This window comes from Neofelis nebulosa, chromosome 5 (assembly GCF_028018385.1).
Source record: "Neofelis nebulosa isolate mNeoNeb1 chromosome 5, mNeoNeb1.pri, whole genome shotgun sequence".
NCBI lineage: Eukaryota > Metazoa > Chordata > Mammalia > Carnivora > Felidae > Neofelis > Neofelis nebulosa.
The window spans coordinates 56,858,893-56,865,312 of NC_080786.1; the positions used below are offsets into that span (position 1 = coordinate 56,858,893).

A 6,420-nucleotide genomic window follows, 5' to 3' on the forward strand; every position below is an offset into this window, starting at 1 on the left:
TCCCTCTTATTTCTAATACTCATACCATAATGCCATATAAGTAATATCTCAGAATTAAAATTTGCCTTACAGCAAGCTTGTTTCCAGTCATTATAAGTTTTTGGAAGCCCATGTCAATATTCCTTGGGTGAAATGCGTGTGGCTTCTTCTGTTCTGGTTTTACGCTTTAAGTTAGTGATGGAGATCATGTATTGGTTTTGTGAATAAACCTGAAATCTAGGGGTGTTATTTGAGAATTATTCTTTCAGTTCTAAAAATTAGATCCTTGCCATGAGAAATATTTAACATTTTACAATCACTAAAAGTCAAATTACCTTAAACATTTGGGATGTAGAATGAACTGTATTTCTTTTTTTGTTTTTCTCATTCACTATTTTTATTTAATTGTTTTGCAGAAAATTTACATATCTCTCCACCCTTTCCTGTAAGGTAGTGTGACAATTTTCCATAATAAACTACTTAAAGAGAAGCTTTGGTGAAGAATAGAATGAAATAGCAAAAACAAAACGATACCAACAAAGAAAACAAATCACTGCTGCTTTAAAAAAACAACAACAATATTTTTGGGGCATTTGGGTGGTTAATCAGGGGACTCTTGATTTTGGCTCAGGTCATGATCTCAAGGTTTGTAAGATCCAGCCTCTTATGGGGCTCTGTGCTGACAGGGAGGAGCCTGCTTCAGACTCTCTCTATCTCCCCCTCTCTCTGCCCCTCTCTTACTTGCACTCTCTCTCTCTCAAAAACAAATAAATAAACATTAAAAATTTTTAAAAAACAACACTTTCACCAATTATATTCAAACAAAAATGCACAAAAAATATTTGCACCATATGTGTCTTCAGTGTTTCCTCAGGGCTGGCTCTTCTGACCACCATGCAAATGGCCCGGTCTCATCGGCACAGTTTGTCAGTTTGTTACGCTGGATCTGGGATGCTCACCCAGCTACACCCTAGGAAGCCCGGGATAGAAGACTCTAAGATCTTGAAATCCCAAATTATTATGGTTCCATGATGCCAGTAATGCAAAATTTGTGGCAATCATGCTTGTCCACCTCATAAATACACACTTGAGTGATGCTATTCTGCAGACTGTTTTTTAGTCCTGAGTCGTGGTCCTCTTGTCCATGTTGTGGGACCTTTCCATGGCAAATGCTGGATGTTCTGTTTGGAATGTCTAATTTGGAGATGAAGGTCAAGCAGCCACAGTCATCTACAGTGTAATGGACAGCGGTCATGGCCAGCAGCTACAAAGCTATTTTCCAAGACAAATGACACACTCAAAAGGGGCAGGAACTCTGTTTTCAGAGTTGAGACCTGCACAATTTTTGAGGCACCAACAACAGATATGGTTCTGTCATGGCTGACCCAGGCCAGGTGGCTCCCACTGGCAGAGAAGCTGACCCAATCCACCCAGCCACCAGTGCCACTGCCACCACATTGACATCAGCTTACCCAAAGGCTTCTTGCTGCCACAGGGCATACTGGCTGGCTTTTCAGCCACTTCTTTAAGTTAGACAGAAAATGCTCTGAATTTGAAACCATATGATCCTGCTGCCAGCAAAACATTATTGGGATGCCAACCCAAACTGACGACTGTGGAACGAATCAGCTTTTTAATGTGCTTGCTTACCCACCAGTCATTGTCAGACTCAAAGTAACAAAAAGAAATGAGTCGTGCTCCAATTCCCACAGCAAATTTATTCTCTAGAGGGCCACTTGGCAAAGTCACTACACGATTAATTCTCAGGATTACCAGAGTTGGCTTCTAGACACCATCTTTCAGACTCCAGACACAGGCATTGTGGTCTGTCCCACAAATGACGATGTGGTCACTCTTGAGAGCCCAGTCCATACCTGGGATATGTCCGTTGTGCTCCTTGAGTTCATGAGCTTTCACCCATTGGCTCCTGTTCTTCTTATAGATGTGGACTTCGTAATTATTGGGGCTAAGAGCAATCTGGGTACAATCCCTGTTCAGACATGACAGGTGATTGGCTCTAGTAAAAGCCGATGCAGAGACATTATACCTAGTGTTTTTTAAAGGATAGAAAGCAGGTATCAGGGCAGTCCAGACCTGCTCGGAGTGGAGAATTTACAGACCCTGGTCAGTCTCTGGGAACAGACTCCTGCAGGTGCCCTCAGATGAACTCAGGAAACTAGTTAGGTATTTACTAAAGTGGCCCAGGAGAGAAACAGCCAGATAATGAATAAAAGTGATTATGCAGGGCGCTGACTTGGAAGCTAAGTAGTAGCTGCTGTTAGATCAAATTGTTGGAAAAGAATTTGGTGTTGTGCAAACTGTAGAGAATGCACTCGAGGATGATGTACCGTCAATGGCATGGCTGTGGATGCTTGGCCTTGAGGCTAATCCTTCGGCACCTCCTGTGATTCCATGAGCTATGCAAAATAATTTCATTTTCCAATTATATTAGTGAGTTGTCTTTCATTACTCGTACCTAAGAACTTGACAAATATTCACAAAAACAGAGGAAAAATAGGATTGGGATGGGTTCCAAGACTGACTACATAGTAAAGAGACAAGAATCTGAATGAGATTGTGTCATGTATCCTTGGCTTTTGAATATATTTGATTTGATCCTATATGTGTCAAGTTCAAGAAGTAAAAATATAACTCAGGACCTTATCTCTCAAACCTGCCCCTTACCGATGTTCTCACTCTATGTCCTTAGAGCACTTCCTAGTTAAAATCTCCTTTATCTCACTAACATTATTAAAATAACATCTTATGTCACCTTTCTGCTTCAAGTTTTCACGTCTCAAATCTACCTCCTATGTTACCTAGAGGCTAAATTACCCAGAGAGATAAAATTAATCATGTCTCTTCTGAAATCTCTTCAGTAGTTTCCTGTCTTGTCTGCAGGATGAAGAACAGCCTCTTCTGGAGGGCATAAAAGACCTGCCCTGTCTCTCCACGTGGTCTTAAGTGGTGTTATGCTTTGTCCTTTAATTTCTAGGTCTCTGGTCTGGTTGTGGTTTGCTATACATACTTCACTATGTTATATATTTGAACCTTTACTCATGCTGTCCTCTCTTTTAGAATAACCTTCCTTGCTCATTCATTTGATAATAACTTTTCTTTCTCTTGGGTAGATGATCTCTAAGTGGGACTAAATGCCTATGGTAAACTTCCCATACCACCCTACACAAACTTCTATCATTAATTCCACATGTTATTATGTATTTCCAAGTGTAAATTATTGATTTCTTTGATTTTTTTTCCAGAATTTGAATATTCCGAGGGCAAGAACTGAATCTCATTCATGTTGGGTTCCTATCCAACAACATTAACATGAACATTATGAGGCACCTGTGTGGCTCGGCCAGTTAAGCATCTGACTCTTGATTTTGGCTCAGGTCATGATCCCACAGTCTTTTGAGCCCAGTATTGGACTCCACGCTGATAGTGCGGAGCCTGCTTGAGATTCTTTCCCTCTCCCTCTCTCTCTGCCCCTTCCCTGCTCACATTCTCTCTCTCTTTGTCTCTCTCTGTCTCAAAATAAATAAATAAACTTAAAATAAATAAACATTATGTGGCACATAATAATGCTTAATAAATGATGATTCTGTCATTTCAGGCAATGTAGATGACTGAAATATGAAGATGAAATTAGATAATGACTATTATTCTAAATTCACTTTCTGTTACATTATTTAAATCCTTTTTGATCAGTTCATTAGCTGTTATTTCCTGGAGATTCTTCTGAGGGGAATTCTTCCGTTTGGTCATTTTGGAGAGTCCCTGGAGTGGTGAGGACCTGCAGGGCACTTCCCCCGTGCTGTGGTGTATAACTGGAGTTGGTGGGCAGGGCCGCAGTCCGACCTGATGTCTGCCCCCAGCCCACAGCTGGGGCCACAGTCAGACTGGTGTGTGCCTTCTCTTCCCCTCTCCTAGGGGCGGGATTCACTGTGGGGTGGCGTGGCCCGTCTGGGCTACTTGCACACTGCCAGGCTTGTGGTGCTGGGGATCTGGCGTATTAGCTGGGGTGGGTAGGCAAGGTGCACGGGGGCAGGAGGGGCAGGCTTAGCTGGCTTCTCCTTAGGTGATCCACTTCAGGAGGGGTTCTGTGGCAGCGGGAGGGAGTCAGATCCGCTGCCGGAGGTTTGGCTCCGCAGAAGCACAGAGTTGGGTGTTTGTGCGGAGCGAGCAAGTTCCCTGGCAGGAACTGCTTCTCTTTGGGATTTTGGCTGGGGGATGGGCGGGGGAGATGGCGCTGGTGAGCTCCTTTGTTCCCCACCAAACTGAGCTCTGCTGTCCGGGGGCTCAGCAGCTCTCCCTCCCTTTGTCCTCCAGCCTTCCCGCTTTCTGAGCAGAGCTGTTAACTTATGACCTCCCAGATGCTAAGTCACGCTTGCTGTGGGAACACAGTCCGTCAGGCCCCCTGCTTTTGCCTGCCAGACTCGGGGGCTCTGCTTGGCCTGCGAGCCGCCCCTCCACCCCAGCTCCCTCCCGCCAGTCTGTGGAGCGCGCACCGCCTCGCCGCCCTTCCTACCCTCTTCCGTGGGCCTTTCGTCTGCCCTTAGCTCTGGAGACTCCGTTCTGCTAATCCTCTGGCAGGTTTTTGGGTTATTTAGGCAGGTGTAGGTGGAATCTAAGTGATCAGCAGGACGCGCGGTGAGCCCAGCGTCCTCCTACGCCGCCATCTTCCCTCTCCCAGGATTATGTTTTGAATGATGATAGTTTGATAAGTTTACCAAACATATCATTCACACAAACAAAAAATATGTTTCTTCATGATTATTTTTTTCCCAGAGGTAGGGGGTGGAATTTGACATTGACTGAAGAGTTAAAATTATTTGTAAGAAAAATATGTTTATATAATAATAAATTTATATGTATATTTAAAGATAGCTTTGTAAAGTTTCCTAGTGGCTGATCAAGAAATTTTAAATCATTACATTTGTTAGACCAATACAAGCTAGTCAGATAAATAACATCAAATCAGTTATTTGTTCTCCCTAGAGAAACTCACTGAACATGGGAGTGATTGTAGCATTGATAACACTGATAATAACAATTTAAAAAGAAAAAATTTATTAATTACCCAGTAAGAGCCTATTATTTTCTTTTTTCCCAACTTCTTGGGGATTCTTATATCTTGAGTGAGAAGTGTAATATCTGGAAATACAATTTATTTCTCTGTATTACTTTCATCATGGCATTCTTCTGTATAGGATTAATTTTCCTTGGTTCATTTTCCCTGTAAGCTATTTTAAAGTGTGGGGGAGGGGGGAAATATATTATTGTTCAGAAAATTTATCACTTGATGGCAATAAATCAATCAGCATGTGCATCCTGGCTTGAAACAAGAATTAAGATGAAGCACAATTTATTTCAACCAAATGAAGTTTGAACTCAGAATTCTGAAAGATGCATACAATCTTCACGTTTTGACTTGATGTAAGCACTTGAACTAGCTCCATTCCAGGAGGTGGCACTTGTATGAACCAGATCTAGGTTAAAATCATGTAGTTATTGCAGCCTTTGCTTTCCCCAGTGAGAATACTTTCTGTTAAATTGAAAAGCTATTCTAGGTCAGCTTTTGAGGCAATGGTGCTCTTGACTCTTTCCTTTTTTGAATTGCTCTCAAACTGAAAGGAATATTTGTGAAGTACATCCCTTCTTAGATCCCACCTATGAAAGAAGAATATTTTATCCACTCACTTGATTTCATCTTCCTTTTAGCTTTGTGCCATTTCTTGTGACTTACAACCAGCTTGGGCTTCCTCGCATCATCAAGATAATTATACTAAGCTTAGTGCTGACAGTTCAAAGACAGCTTTCTAATAAAACAAGAAAAATATTTTCAAAAAAGAACTTAACTTATTTTTCCTTTGATCATCCACAAAACAGTTAATTATATAAAACATTTCAAAACGTTAAGTTGAATCATAGAATCTCAATACTACCATTGCACTGTGCATAGGGTAATACTTAATTGGTTCAAAGTAAATATGTGTTGAATAAATATATTCATGCATTCAGCATGAAGTATTTAATATCTCAAGGTTTGGGCAGGTTTATGATGCTTCACATTCTTTGTGATGATCTTAAAGTGTTTCGTATTTTTGCTTGATTCTGTTCATGAGAAACCAGATAGAGAGGTAGATTTAAAAATTATCTGGAATTGAAATTTATTTATTCCCAAAGGCTATCAAGAAATAGCTCTATAACATGTTTTGAAGGATTTCCAAATATCCCTATAGATATTTATTTTAACTACTCTGTACAGCCCATGGTGTATATATATATATATATATATGAGATCACCATTTAAGAGTTTTTCTTAGTCTATTAAATTTAAAGAAAACATTTGCTTATTATTATTAAAATATAATTATTCTATATATTCAAATTGTTAAACCTCATTGATTTATTGGTTTTTTTCAGAATAAGCAATTG

General features: G+C 40.6%; 1 pseudogene; it reads right to left on the reverse strand.

Annotated features, from left to right (window-relative positions):
• Positions 1 to 914: 914 nt before the first annotated feature.
• LOC131513115 (actin-related protein 2/3 complex subunit 1A-like) lies at positions 915 to 2,021 on the reverse strand (annotated as a pseudogene).
• Between the last annotated feature and the right edge of the window lie 4,399 nt (positions 2,022 to 6,420).